This window comes from Canis lupus, chromosome 6 (assembly GCF_011100685.1).
Source record: "Canis lupus familiaris isolate Mischka breed German Shepherd chromosome 6, alternate assembly UU_Cfam_GSD_1.0, whole genome shotgun sequence".
NCBI lineage: Eukaryota > Metazoa > Chordata > Mammalia > Carnivora > Canidae > Canis > Canis lupus.
Window position 1 is genome coordinate 68759156 of NC_049227.1, and position 14762 is coordinate 68773917.

At 35.4% G+C, this 14762-nt stretch overlaps 1 pseudogene; it reads right to left on the reverse strand.

The window, feature by feature from the left end:
• Positions 1-2331: 2331 nt before the first annotated feature.
• On the reverse strand, positions 2332-10412 carry LOC106558914 (annotated as a pseudogene).
• Between the last annotated feature and the right edge of the window lie 4350 nt (positions 10413-14762).

Below are 14762 nucleotides of genomic sequence, written 5' to 3' on the forward strand. Positions count from 1 at the left end.
TCCAATGCATGTTATTTAACTTCTCTGGCTGTCAGTTTCCTCCTCTGTCAATAGGAATACCAATACCACCTACCTCATAGGGTTGTCCTTAAGAATGACATGTACTGGGACACCTGGGTGGCTCAGTCAGGTAAGTGTCTGCCTTTGGCTCAGGTCATGATCTTGGGATCAGGGACCAAGCCCTGTGTCAGGCTTCCTGCTCAGTGAGAAGCCTGCTTCTCTGTCTCCCTCTGTCACTTCCCTTGCTAATGCTCATTGTCTCTTTCTGTCTCTATCAAATAAATAAAAAATCCTTTAAAAAAAAGAATGATGTGTATTAATATATCTAAATTATTTTCAACAGTGCCTGACACACACTAAACAGCATAAAAGGATTAGCTATAATTATAGTTATCAGGATGTTCATAAATCATGATCTGACTTTTATTTTTCACTATCAGTTCTGCGGAAGAAAATAGTCCTTTTCATAATTATGGCATTATAGGAGAATATGATATTCAATGATAGTCATACTTTCAGATCCTTAGAATTAAGTTTCTTTGGCGTTATTCATAGACTTGTCCTATATCCCAAACTCTCACATTGGCAAATATTTGTAACATCTGTACAGTGACGCTGCTTTTATTGCTGTATATCAACATTGGCCATCTTCCAGGGGGCTTATAAAGATATCACTGACCACATGGAACCAGGAAGAAAAATCTGCTGGAGATTTCTCTAAAAAGCTACTGTCTACTTTACACATTAGTGTTTTTCTTTTCTTAAGAAGACTACATACAAGATAATGATTTAGTGCTGGTAATCACAAAATGCTCATTTACATGTCACTCTGTTAAGTGTGGCTTTTCTTTTAAATCACAAGTTCCTTGTAAATTATTTACTTCTCTTGTGTATGTATGAAGAGCAGAATGATGGCTGCAAAAGAATTTTACCAACAGGTAAAAGATTCTATTTTCATATCTGTGCTGTCTGAGGCTTCAGAAAAGTTTAGCTCTAATAATGATTTGAACTTTTCATATAATTTATGGGTAAAAATAAACTTCTTCAAAGTCAATTCTTTCAAATGTCAAATAACTAGCATTCCTGCAGAAATATTTTGTTAATTCAGTTAGAAAGTCTGGCATTGCAGTGATGAAACAAATACAAATGTTGAGGGACAGCATTATTATACTAATGTTCTTACTAAGTTGAAAATATAAAAAGATATTCTTAAGTACAGTGCACACATAATTTTCATTCGCAAACAGCAGTGTTCTGAAAATAAAAATAAGAGCTCTAATTATCAAATTTATAAACACATACATATATGCATATGTTAATTTCCCACACAACTTTCCTGATTAAGTTAATGTTAAATACTTCATATACAAAGAGATATAGATAGATATTTCTACATGAGAGCATGTAACTTCTTCTTTTGCTGCCCATATCAATAATATTTTGGAAATGTTTGACTCTTTGAACAACTGCTTTGTCAATAAAGCTAAAGGTCCTACAATGATATTGAACATTTAAAAAAATCCTCTAGATGTTGATATTTTCTTTTCAAAATAAGAAATTAAAAATATTTAAAGAATTCAACAAATGGAGCGCCTTCCAAAATTTTAGGTCTAAAAATTTTGGCAGCTCAAAATTATTGACAGTTTGCAAACAAGAACACATTGAAAGTATCATCACTTTCAAATTAATCATACAATGCATCTTCAAGGAATATTTGAAAAAATATTTAAAAAATAAAATTAATTAAGCCATGGTAAATTTTTGTACTTAAAAATACCAGTGACCTAGTATTAGACATAGTTACAGCTAAGCCATGATAAAATATGTGAAAGTGTATAAGAATAATTATGGGCTATGATAATTTTTAATAAGATATTTTGTTTTTAAATGTTGCTTTAACAACCACTGATTGGGGAGAAAATTTTAGTTGTGAAAATATTTCTTTAATATAATTCTTTGACATCTACAAATATAGTTAATCCAATTTGCCCATTCATAAGGGTGGATTTCAAAATCCTATGCTCTAAATCATTTTTATTGTCTTCCACTCTTCAAAGTGTTCTGGCTTAGAGGATAAATGTATGCTCACCTTATAAGCTTGAAAGACTTTGGCTTTTATAGGCATACCTTGGTATTGCAGGTTTCTTTCCAGAACATCTCAATAAAGTGAATCAAATTAATTTTTTTGGTTTCCAAGTACATAGAAAAACTATGTTTCCAGTATACTATAGCCCATTAAATGTGCAATAGCATTACGTCTAAAACAACAGTGTACATCTCCTAATTAGAAAAAGCTTTATTGCTAAAAATTGCTAACCATCATCTGAGCTCTCAGCAAGTCAATAATCTGGTGGAGTCTTGCCTAGATGTTGACAGCTGCTGACTGATCAGGGTAGTGGCTACTGCAAGTTGGGGTGACTGCAGCAATTTCTTAAAATAAGACAACAATGAAGTTTGCCACATAGATTGGCTTTTCCTTTCACAAGTGATTTCTCTGTAGCATGCACTGTTATTTGATAGCACTTTACCCGCAGTAGAACTTCTTTCAGAATTGGAGTTAATCCTCTGAAACCCTACCGCTGCTTTATCAACTAAGTTTATGTAATATTCTAAATCCTCTGCTGTCATTTCAACAATCTTCACAGGATCTGTACCCGGAGTAGTTTCCATCTCAGGAAATCACTTTCTTTGCTCATCCATAAGAAGCAACTTCTCGTCCACTTAAGCCTAAAATGAGATTGCAGCAGTTCAGTCACATCTTCAGGCTTTACTTCTAATTCTAGTAGTCTTGATATTTTTACCACATCTTCAATTAGTTCCTACACAAAGTCTTGCACCCCTGAAAGTCATCTCTGAGGGTTAGAATCAACTTCTTCCAAACTCCTGTTAATGTTCGTATTTTGTCCTCTTCTCATGAATCATGTTCTTAATGGCATCTAGAATGGTAACTCCTTTCCAGAAGGTTTTTGACTTGCTTTGCCTAGATCCATCAGAGCAATCACTATGTATGGAGGCAAGAGCTTTCTGAAACCTATTTCTTAAATAAGAAGACTCAAAAGTCAAAATTACTCCTTGATCCAGAGGCTACAGAATAGATGTGTTAGTAGGCATGAAAACAATGTTAATCTTGTTGTATATCTCCATCAGAGCTCCATACATGCAGTAACATTTTAAAAAGAAACTTTTCCCTTGACCAATAGGTCTCAAAAGCAGGCTTAAATAATTCAGTAAACCATATTACAAACAGATGTGCTGTCATCCAGGCTTTATTGGTAAATTTGTAGAGCACAAGCACAGTAAATTCAGCCTATTTCTTAAGGGCCCTAGGATTTTTTTATAATGGTAATGAGCATTGGCTTTGACCTCAAGTCATCAGCTGTAGTAACCCCTAACAAGAGAGAGTCAGGAGTCCTATGAAGTTTTGAAGCCAGGCATTGACTTCTCCTCTCTAGCTATGTAAGCCCTGGATGGCAATCTTCTTCTAATAAGAAGAATTAATAGAGTGTAGCCATCTCTATTAATTATATTAGCTGGATCTTCTGGATAACTTTCTGTGGCTTCTCTATTAGCACTTGCTGCTTCATCTTGCAATTCTGTGTTATGGAAATAGCTTCTTTCCTTAAAATCCATGAACCCACCTCTGATATCTTCAAACTTTTCTTCTGCAGCTTCCTCACCTCCTTCAGCCTTCATGAAACTTAAGAGAGTTAAAGCCTTTTTCTGAATTAAACTTTGGCTTAAGGGAATGTTGTGGCTGGTTTGATCTTCTATCTGGATCGTTAAAGCTTTCTCCATATCAGCAATAAAACTGTTTCACTTTCTTGTCACTAGTGTGTTCACTAAAGTAGCACTTATAATTTCCTTTAAGAACTTTTCCTTTGCATTTACAACTAACTTAACTATTTGGTGCAAGAGGACCAGTTTTCAACTTGTCACAACTTTTGACATGGTTTCTTATTAGGCTTAATCATTTCTAGCTTTTGATTTAAAAAGAGAAACATGCAATTCTTTCTTTCACTTGAATACCTAGAGGCCCTTGTAGAGGTATCAACTGACCTAACTGCATTCGATAAGATTGTGTTTCAGTGAATAAAGAAGCCTGAGGAGAGAGAGTGAAATGAGGGAATGGCTGGTCAGTGGAGCAGTCAGCAAACATACAACGTGTGAGTTTACCATCATACATAGGCCTCTTTTGTGGCTTCCCAAAACAATCACAATAGTAGCATCAAAGATTGCTGATCACGAATCATTATAACAACTATAATAACATTTAAAAGTTTGAAATATTTCCACTATTACCAAATGTGACCCAAAGCCACAATGTGAGCAACTGGTGTTTGAAAAATCTGCCTATACACTTGCTTAACACAGGGCTGCCATAAACCTTCAATTTGGAAAACGAAAAACAAAAACAACAAAACAAGCACTATCTATGAAGCAAAATAAAGCAAAGTACAGTAAAATAAGTTATGCCTATACTCTGATGAAAATAAAAATCATTTAGAGCTAAAAAAATGACATGATGTGGCTTATAGACTATATATACATAGGACATACATATTCTTCTATATTCTAGGATTACTTTATCTCTATAGAGGAACATGATAAGCCAAATATGGAGACCAGACCAGGTAAATGGCTATTATAATAATGCCATTAGAAATGATAATGTGGTAACAATGTAGCTGAGTATTGTTCGGATTTGAGATCTAACTCAAAAGTAGAACCAAAAGCATTAGGTGACAGATTGGATGTTGGATATGGAAGAAAAACAATAATTTTGATGGCCTGAGAAACTATGCAAGTGAAGATGCTATTTTCAAAGATTAGGAAGTATTAAAGGATGATATTGCTGACAAGAGGTGAAAAGATTGTAAATATAATTTGGGACAAAGTTGGGATGACTATTAGACATCTTAGGGATACTGACAAGAAAAATAGTTGAACATATGAGTCAGATTTAGAACAGAACCAGTCTGGAGATATAACAGGAAAATCATTAGATATTTAAGCAGCACTTAAATTCAGACTGGACTAGATTACTCAGGAAGAAATCAAGGCAAAGAACAAAAGAGGTCCAGAAACTAAATTTCAAGGCCTTCATTTAGAGAGAGGCCAGAAAGTGAAACTGCAGAGGAGTGTCCAGTGTAACAGGAGGAAAGCCAGAGAAACAGAATACACTGGAAGGCATGTGAAGGAAATGGTTCCAACAAGACAAGTGATCAGCGTTATAAAATGGTGATAAGCCAAGTATGAGGAGAACTGAGAACTGACCACTGGACTTAGCAAAGTAGAGGTCATAGTTGACCTTGACAAAAGTCATTATGGTGAAGTGAGTAGAGAAGTTAAACATGCTTTTATATATTTAAGCTAAAAGAGAGAGAGAGAAAAGGGGTGGATATGTAGATAGTAGGGCAAATAATTATCAAATCTGGGTGACAGGAATATAAGATTTCATTATCCATTATCTAATTTTGTGTATGTTTGAATTTTTCTAAACAAAAACTTTAAAACGGGAGAGTCAAAGCAGAAAACTGGAGAAGCAATTACACGTAACTTTTCTTGGTAGCTTAGTTATAAAAGGGAGATGAGAAATGAGGCTGAGGGATGCTAGTTGGAGAGGAAGTAGGATCCAGAGAGACCTGTTTTCAAGTGTATGAAAAAGCATTATTTATTTGTACAATGATAGTAATAAAGAGGTAAAATTGATGATGCATAAAAGAGAAAGGGAAGACATGCTCAAAAGATAATTGAGCAAATAAAATGGAGGGGTTATCCAACAAAGGTTTCACTTTAGCTAAGAGCATGACATGGGTGTAGGAGTGATGTAGGGACTGTACACACAGTTGGAAGTTTCCTGGGTGTTGTGATGGAGAAAGTATGTGGCATTTTATTCCTATTGTTTCTCTGTCTTTAGTGAAATAAGCAAGGTCATAAGCTGAGAGTAAAGATGGATAAGAGAGTTTTAAATGTAAGAAGAAAGCAGGAAATAGTTACCTATGAGAGCAGTAGAGTGGGGGGATTCTGAGTTCTAGTGGGCCAGCCATCATGGTTGTGAGCTTTCCTTATCCAATGCAGGCAAGAGTACCAGTGTAAATGATGAGTACAAAGAGTTGGATTCATTTAGGGTACAGATTTTTCAGACTTTTACAAAAAAAGCAAGACAATGAAGGTTATAGGCAAGGTAAAAAGAGGAGAGAAAGAGGTTATAGATTGAAGTCTGTAGGTCTCAGTGGGTCATACAGAATCTAATAGGGATAAGAATCTAGGTGATGAGTTTATTTGTATGTTGACTGAATTAAAATATAAAATTATTTTCATTAAGATACACTACAAAAGTGGAAAGAGAGCCTAAAAAATATTTAATTTTTATATTTGTGTATATTTATGTATAGTATACTATACAGATAGCTATAATATGTTTTTAACTGCTAAACACGTAAAAAGCAAGATGCATAGGCAATTCAAAAAAGAGGCAAATAAACATATGAAATGATGATGCTCTATTTTATTAGTAATTAAGAAAAAATATATTAAGGTCACAATGAAATCCCATTTCATAATAATCGAGTTGGCAAACATTTTAAGAGTTGCTTGATATCAAATGTTGGCAAAGCAGAGAAACATCAGGAATATTTATACATAGCTGGTGGGACTGGGCATTGGTACAATCACTTGGGAGAATGTATAAAAATAACATCATAAAAAAATGGAGAAAGAAAGAAAAAACATTTAAATGTTTATAGCAGGAGAATGAATAAATAAATGCTGGTATATTCATACCATAGGCAAAAAGAATGAATATAAATACATCTCACAAACACCATGTTGGATGAAAAAAATTGAAGTTACACATTGAAACCAATTATATAAAGATTTAAATATTCAAGACAAAATTATGTATTACTTAGGAATTTTTGCATATATAGAAAACTATAAAGAAATTCATGACAGTGCTAAATAAGAATGTCGGGCTACTTCTAGAGGAGACATTGGCTGTGCCAAGGAAAGATTTGTGAAGATTTAGCTGAATCAAGCTATTTTCTTGAGCCAGTTGGCAAGTATGTAGGTACTTGATACAATATTTCTTACATCTTTTTGGAAGTCTTAAGTACTAATAAACTTTAAACCTAAAAACCAGTAATATATTAACTAGCAACTTCAGAACTACTATAATGATGTCTCCCGTTTTTCTTTCTCTTTCCATTTTTTTTTTGTTATCTTCATACCCCTTCATCTTTTTGTTTTTCTTGCTGCCTCAGTACACCATGTATTTACTTCCTCCCCCTTGGGTTCCAACAATGTACTTAAGAAAATATACACATTTCCTTGAGTGTACAGTCTTTTACTGGAGGTCTAAATTTTTTAAAAGGACTACACTGAGAAACATGTATATATGGATAGGTAATTTTCTTGATCCTAACCATTAAGAAGGGTAAAAATATTAGAGCAATTATTCTTTTCTTGAATTCATCTATTTCCATGAAATCTCATTAGTTAAAACCAATAGCCCTCTCACTCCCTGAGGCGAGGAAAACTCTTACCTAATTCATATTATGAAGTTTGACAGACAGACTAATTTTCCCAAAGTTTAAGATTTCCCATTAAAGTTTCTCTTCAGGTGTTTTTTTGTTTGTTTGTTTCTGGATGAGAAAATGTACCACTCCAGCTCACACATATTTGTTATATGGACCTTAAACTTTCCTTTTCTAATCTCATTTTACATCCTTCTGAATTATTAGCCAACACTTGGGCACTCTTTCTGCCCCTTCTCTGAGAACCTGGAGGTAATTTTAGCAACTATAATGGACAGTAACACCTAGTTTCTACAAATTTCATTTTCTCTACTCTCCTTTTGCTTAAATCATATGTAGGGATTTCTCTTCTCCACAGATCAAGTTCATGAATGAATATGCAGTTGTCATTTTGATTGCCGCTAGAAGCAGTGTTAAGGTTATAAATCACCCAAAATAAACCACCGAAAATACAATAGATTTCAGATTTTCAGAACTCCGTTTACTGTATATCCATAAAAAAATAAAAAAATAAAAAAATAAAGAAATTTACATAGCACATGCAGCACATTTCCTTACTGCTTTATATGCCTTTGTGGAAATTTAAAATGAAGAGTAATCATATTTACCAACTAATAAATATGCCTTTTTTGTCCATTTAGTCAGGGCAAGATATGAATGTAGCATCCGTGTAATGTCTACACATAAGTTTAAATGAATTAGCAAGTGAATACTCAGTGAGAGAAAGTGCTGAAGTTAAAATTGGATCTAATTTAAGCAAGGGAGATAGAAACATTTATTGAAGAAATACAAGTTTTTTTACAAAACGACAAAATTAGGCATGAGCTCTGTGCACAGTAGTCAGCTACAAAGTAATTTAAAACTTGATGCCATTGTGCTTCTGCACTGTATATCCCCCAGGAGTATCTTTTGGGAATATGATAGTAAATACTAATGACAGGGACATAAAGCTTCAAAATATTTTTAAATTTAAAATCCCCTTAGTAAAATGGAATGAGTAAAAGACTAGAAGTCTAGTTTCTAATTTCATATTTATTTATTTACGTATTCATCAATCATTAACTACACCAACTATATGCCAGGAGCTTGCGAGGCACTGAGGTGATCAAGATAAACAAAATATACTTGTGCTTAGAAATTGCTGACATTCAGGTTGAATAAATAAGGTTGTATGACCTGCCCAAATCAATCTTTCAATGCCTTCTTTTGTAAAATGAAGAAAATGCAAATCCTAACCAATCTCACTGATGCCAAGGATCAAATGTGCATGTGAAAGTTCTACTTAAACTGCTAACCACAAACAGAAATATGCTGGAGAAGAGACTATGAGTTTTTGGAGGCCTCCCATATCCACAACTGCTAAGCAAAATGGCCTCGTGTATGTTAAGGAACAAAAGTAATTCTATGAGAAGGGTCACATGCTTTCCATGAGGATCAAGTCCCACTAGTTAAACCCAGATTAAAGACAACCAAGCCAAGTCTTTGGGTTTCCAGTGAAGCACATAAGAGGCTTGAAAGTTACCACTCCATCCTAATAACATGAAAAAGCGGACGGGCTATAAAATCAACAGTGCTTCTCAGATGTGTAAGAGAACTGAGAACACAGGGCAATTTGCTATCCATAAAGTTGGAGACATCAATAGACATATACTGAAAATCACAACTTACCTCGGCAGAAATCCATAAACTGAAACCTCCATGAAAACAAGTGCGGGGGGCGGGGGGGGGGGCCGGGGACCATTTTGAAACACCCAAGAGCACTCTTTCCTTAACAAGGTCTGCCCATAGCAGAAACTATTTAACCAAATTGTAATCAGCTGGATTTTATCAGAGCCTAACTGACTTGGGAGAAGAGAAATACTCAACTCCAGCTAGATCTACTCTTCCACATGGATAAAAGGAAACATCCAAATCCAGTACCTCTGTCCATTCTGTCCCACATAAGGGAGTGAGGAGGAATGAGAAGCTTGTGTGATGTTCATGGTCCAGAGATACACAATCACTTAAAGACTGAGACCTAATCAGGGCACTACAGAATGCTTCATCTCCTCCCCCACCTCACCACCACATTACTAAAGGCCTATTCATGGCTGTTCCTTTTACCCAGTGCACCATATTCAGCTATCAAGAAAAACTTACAAGACATATTAAAAGGCAAAAACATAGTTTGTAGAGACAGAGAAAGCATGAAAAACAGACCCAGAAGTGACATGGATTTTGGAATTATCAGACTAGGAATTTAAAACATCTGGATTAATATTCTAAGGGCTCTAATGAATAAACAGCATGCAAAAACAGATATCCTAAGAATTAAAAAGAAATGCTAGAGAGCCCCCCCTCCAAAAAAAAACCTAACAGAAATGAAGAATGCTTTTGATGGTCTTATTAGTAGATTGGATACAGCTGGAGACAGAATCTTGAGGCTATCTCAAGAGAAACCACCAAAACTGAAAAGTAAAGAGAAAGAAGAGTGAAAAAATAAACAAGTGGAACAGAATTTCTAATAACTGGCACAACTACCAAAGGTGTAACATATGCATAATGGGAATAATACCAGAAGAAGACAGAAAAGCACTGTTGAACAGAATGCTGTGCACCAGTTACTAGTCCCAGGGAGGACTCCAACTATGTGAGGGATAGCAAAGATCATCCCTATGCCAACCACCAGCAGTAGAAGTTAAAGCACTTCTGCCCACTGCATCTTCATATCAGAGTCACCAAGAAAAACACACTTGACTTAGCACTGGATGGAACAATGCTTGGCTTACATAGAAACAAGCCAGAGAACAACCAGGCTCAATAGTGGATGCCCGCTTTCCACTGCCAGCCGGCCTCTCCTGTCAGCTGCTGTAGGGCCATTTGCTGATAAACACCCATCTTGTGTCTTGGTAGAAGGACCTCATCCACTCTCCACAAGGGACAGATATAGCAATGGAGTTGTCCAAGATCCATATGACTTACACACTTAAACAGGACAAAAGGGCATACACTGAACATGAAACAGGAAAATATATTACCACAGAAGATAATAAGTCCAGCACAGGCTGTGTGGGCTCTTTAACTATTGCAAAGTATTCCAGGAACAAGACACTGTCTTATGCAGCTAACTGGAATTTGAAAGATGGTGCACAGAACTGCCTTTCCCAACAGAAACAGAAGAAATATTTAAAACAATGACTGAGGGACACCCCGGTGGCTCAGCAGTTGAGCTTCTGCTTCAGCCCAGGGCATGCTCCTGGGGTCCTGGGATCAAGTCCCGTATTGGGCTCCCTGCATGGAGCCTGCTTTTCTCTCTGCCTGTGTCTCTGCCTCTCTCTGTGTGTCTCTCATGAATAAATAAATAAAATCTAAAAAAAAAAAAAGACTGAGAACTTCTCCAAGTTAGCATCAAACATGAAACCACAGATCCAGGAAACTCAGAGAACATCAAACAGCATGAATCCCAGAAACACTAAGCCAAGACGTGTCATTTTCAAACAACAGAAGGCCAACGATAAAGAAAAATGTTTTTAAATGTCAGAGGATTAAACCTTGACTATAGCAAAGCAAAGATAAAAATTATATCTTCTCAGAAACCATGCAAGCAAGAAGACAGTGGAAATACTTGAGGTGTTATAAGAAAAAAAAAAAACACTAACCTAGAATTCTATATGTTGTGAAGTTAGCTTTCAAAAATGAAGGGTGCCTTGGTGGCTCAGTTGATTAAGCATCTGCCTTTGGCTCAGGTTATGATCCAGGATCCTGTGATGGAGTCCCGCATCAGTCCCTGCTGAGTACGGAGCCTACTTCTCTCTCTGCTCTTCCCCAATGCTCATGATCTCACCCCCTCCTCTCCCAAATAAACAAATAAAATCTTAAAAAGAAAAAAGAAGAAAAGAAAATGAAAGAGAAATAATGGTGTTCTCAAATAAAAAAATAGGGAATTTATTGTTATTAGTTCTCGTAAAGAATGTTAAAAGTTCTTTAGAGAAAAGGAAAATTATATAGTTAAAAAACTCAGATCTGCCTAAAGATAAGAAGGAACAGATGAAGATAAAATAAAAACTTGTATTTTTCTTACTCTTAATTGATCTAACAGATAGATTTATTCAAAATAGTGGTAGCAACGGTGTATCTGATTACGTTTGTGTGTGTGTGTATGTGTATGCTTATGCATGCTTATAAATAAGCAAAGTGAATGACAGCAAAAGGACAGAAGTGAATAATTAGGATTAGTTTTATTATAAAGTACTCACACTACCTGTGAAGCAGTAGAGTGTCATTTGAAAGTAGATGTGGGTCAGTTGTAAATATACATTGCAAATTCTAGGACAACCACTAAATGCATATATAAAAAGAAGTATAACTTACATGCTAAGAAAGTAGAGAAAATGAAATCCTATAAAATTGCAAAAAGCAGAAAAAGGTGAACAACAAAAATAGAAACAAGAAACAAGGACAAGTAGAAAACTGGAACTAATATGGTAGACAGTAATCCAACTGTATCAATAATGGTCTACATGCACCAATTAAAAAACTTAAATTCTCAGAGTGGATAAAAAAAAAACCACTATCTAACCATATGTTGCCTGTGAGAAACCCACTTTATATAAAGGCACAGATAGATTAAAAGTAACTGGGTGAGGAAAGATAGCATGCTGACACCTAAAAAACAACAAAAAAAGTAGGATTGGCTATATTACTTTCAGGCAAAGTAGACCTCAGAATGAAGAAAGCTACCAAGGATAAAGAGGGACATTACATGATGATAGAGGAGTCAATTCTCCACGAAGATGAAACAAACCTTACTGTGTATATACCTAACAACAGAGCATCAAAATAGGTGCGGCAAAAAAAAAAAATGATACATGTGCAAGGAGAAATAGATTAATCCACTGTTATAGTTGGAGACTTCAACATCCCTTTCCAAAATAGACAAATCCGGTGGGCAGAAAATCATTGTAAAGACATAGCTGAATTTAACAACACCGTTAATCAATTGGATAAAATGGACATCTATACATTACATCATCCAATAACAGCAGAATACACATTCTTCTCAAGCTCATGTGGAACATTCACCAAGGTAAAACACAACCTGGGACATAAAACATACCTTGATAAATTTAAAAGAATGTAAATCATACAATATCTGCTCTCAGACCACAATGGGATTGAACTAGAAATCAATAACAGAAAATAGCTGGAAAATCCTAACATATATGAAGATTAAACAACGCTCCTCTGAATAACACATGGGCTAAGAAAGAAATATGAATTAAAATAAAGGTGTTTTGAACTAAATGAAAATACAACTATCAGAATTTGTGAAATGCAGAGAAAAAAATCCAGCTCGACAACAAGTGTATGAAATGATGTTCGTCATTACCAGTCATCAGGAAATTGGAAATCACAACCTCAATCAATATCTCCTCACACTAGGATAACTATTATGAAGAAGAGGAAGAGGAAGAAGGAAGAGAAGGAGGAGGAGGAGGAGGAGGAGGAGGAGGAGGAGGAGGAGGAGGAGAAGAAGAAGAAGAAGAAGAAGAAGAAGAAGAAGAAGAAGAAGAAGAAGAAGAAGAAGAAGAAGAAGAAGAAGAAGAAGAGGAAGAAGAGGAAGAAGAGGAAGAAGGAGGAGGAGGAAGGAGGGGACAAAGACAAAGATGAAGATGAAGAAGAGAAGTGTTGCCTAGGGTGTAGAGAAATTAGACCCCTTATACACTGTTGATGGGAATGTAAAATGGTGCAGCCTCTATTGAAAACACAAGGTTCCGCAACAAATTAAAAATAAAATTACCACGTGATCCAGCAATCCCCACTTATAAGTAGGATATATCCAAAAGAATTGAAATAAGATCTTGAAGATTCCTTGCAGCATTAGCCAGAATAGTCGAGGTAGGGTAATAATCTAATTGTCCATTGGTGGATAAATTGATAAAGAAAATATGGTATATACATAAAATGGAATATTATCTCATCTTTAGAAACAAGAAAATACTATCATCTGCAACCACCTGGATGAACCTGGAGGACATTATGCTAAGTGAAATAAACCAGTCACGGAAGGACAAATACTGCATGATTCCACTTATATGAGGACCCTAAAATAGTTAAACTTGGAAGCATTGAGTAGCATGGTGATTTCCAGGGACTGCAATAAGGGGGAAAAGGGGAGTTGTTCAACAGGTGTTAGGTTTCAGTTATGCAAAATGGCTAAGTTCTAGAGATGCAGTGTACCATGTAGTGCTTAGCTAGAGTTAACGATACTGTATTGCGCACCTAAAAACTGGTAAGAAGAAAGGTATTCAAAGTGCTCTTGCCACACACACACACACAAAAAGAAAAGAAAAAAGTTGAACAAAAAAATATAGATATGCAAGTCACTACAATGGTGGAAATATATCCAGTATTATTTTTCATAAGTAAAATAGATTAATAAACCCTGATATCTAGGATGATAGAAGCCAGACGTCAGGATAGTGATTATACTGGGAATGGATAGGAGTCCAAGTAGAGATAAGGGATTGAATGAAATAAGGGATTGAATTGAGTGGTGTTCAGATATTCTTTATCTTATTCAGGTGGTGGTCACTGCATGGCTTTTAAGAAATGTATCAAACTCTATACCTGTTTTTTTTTTTTCTTTTTTCTTTTTTTTTTTCAGATAGGGAGAAGGGGTGGGGGCAGAGGGAGAGAGAGGATCTCAGCACAGAGCCTGATGCAAAACTGATCTCACAACCCCGAGATCAGAACCTAAGCCCAAACCAAGAGCTGTGCGCTTAACTGACTGAGTCACCTAGGAGCTTCTATACCTAAGATTTTACCTATAAAATTTTCAACTTTCCCGAATACATGTTGCGCTTCAAGAAAAAAAAAATGTTTTTTTTTTTTAAAGTCATCTTATATATATACTGGTGACTACCACTGCACATGCTAAAATATGCCAGAAAATAGGAGTATCCCAAATGCCCTTTCTGAGGGAGGACATGCAATTCCCATACCTCCAACCAAATACAATAAATACAGAGCCTCAACTTCTGGATGGTTCACCCGATTGGCCCTACTTTGTTAGGATTATTTTATCATAAATGGATGCTGAATTTTGTTTTACACTATAGATTGTAGGATTTTTATCTGCAATCTGTTAACGAGAAAATTACATAGAATGCATAAAATTAAATCAGACACACTTTTCAGGTCATGACGTAATATGTTTTATATACTGCTATTTGATTATTTTTTAAT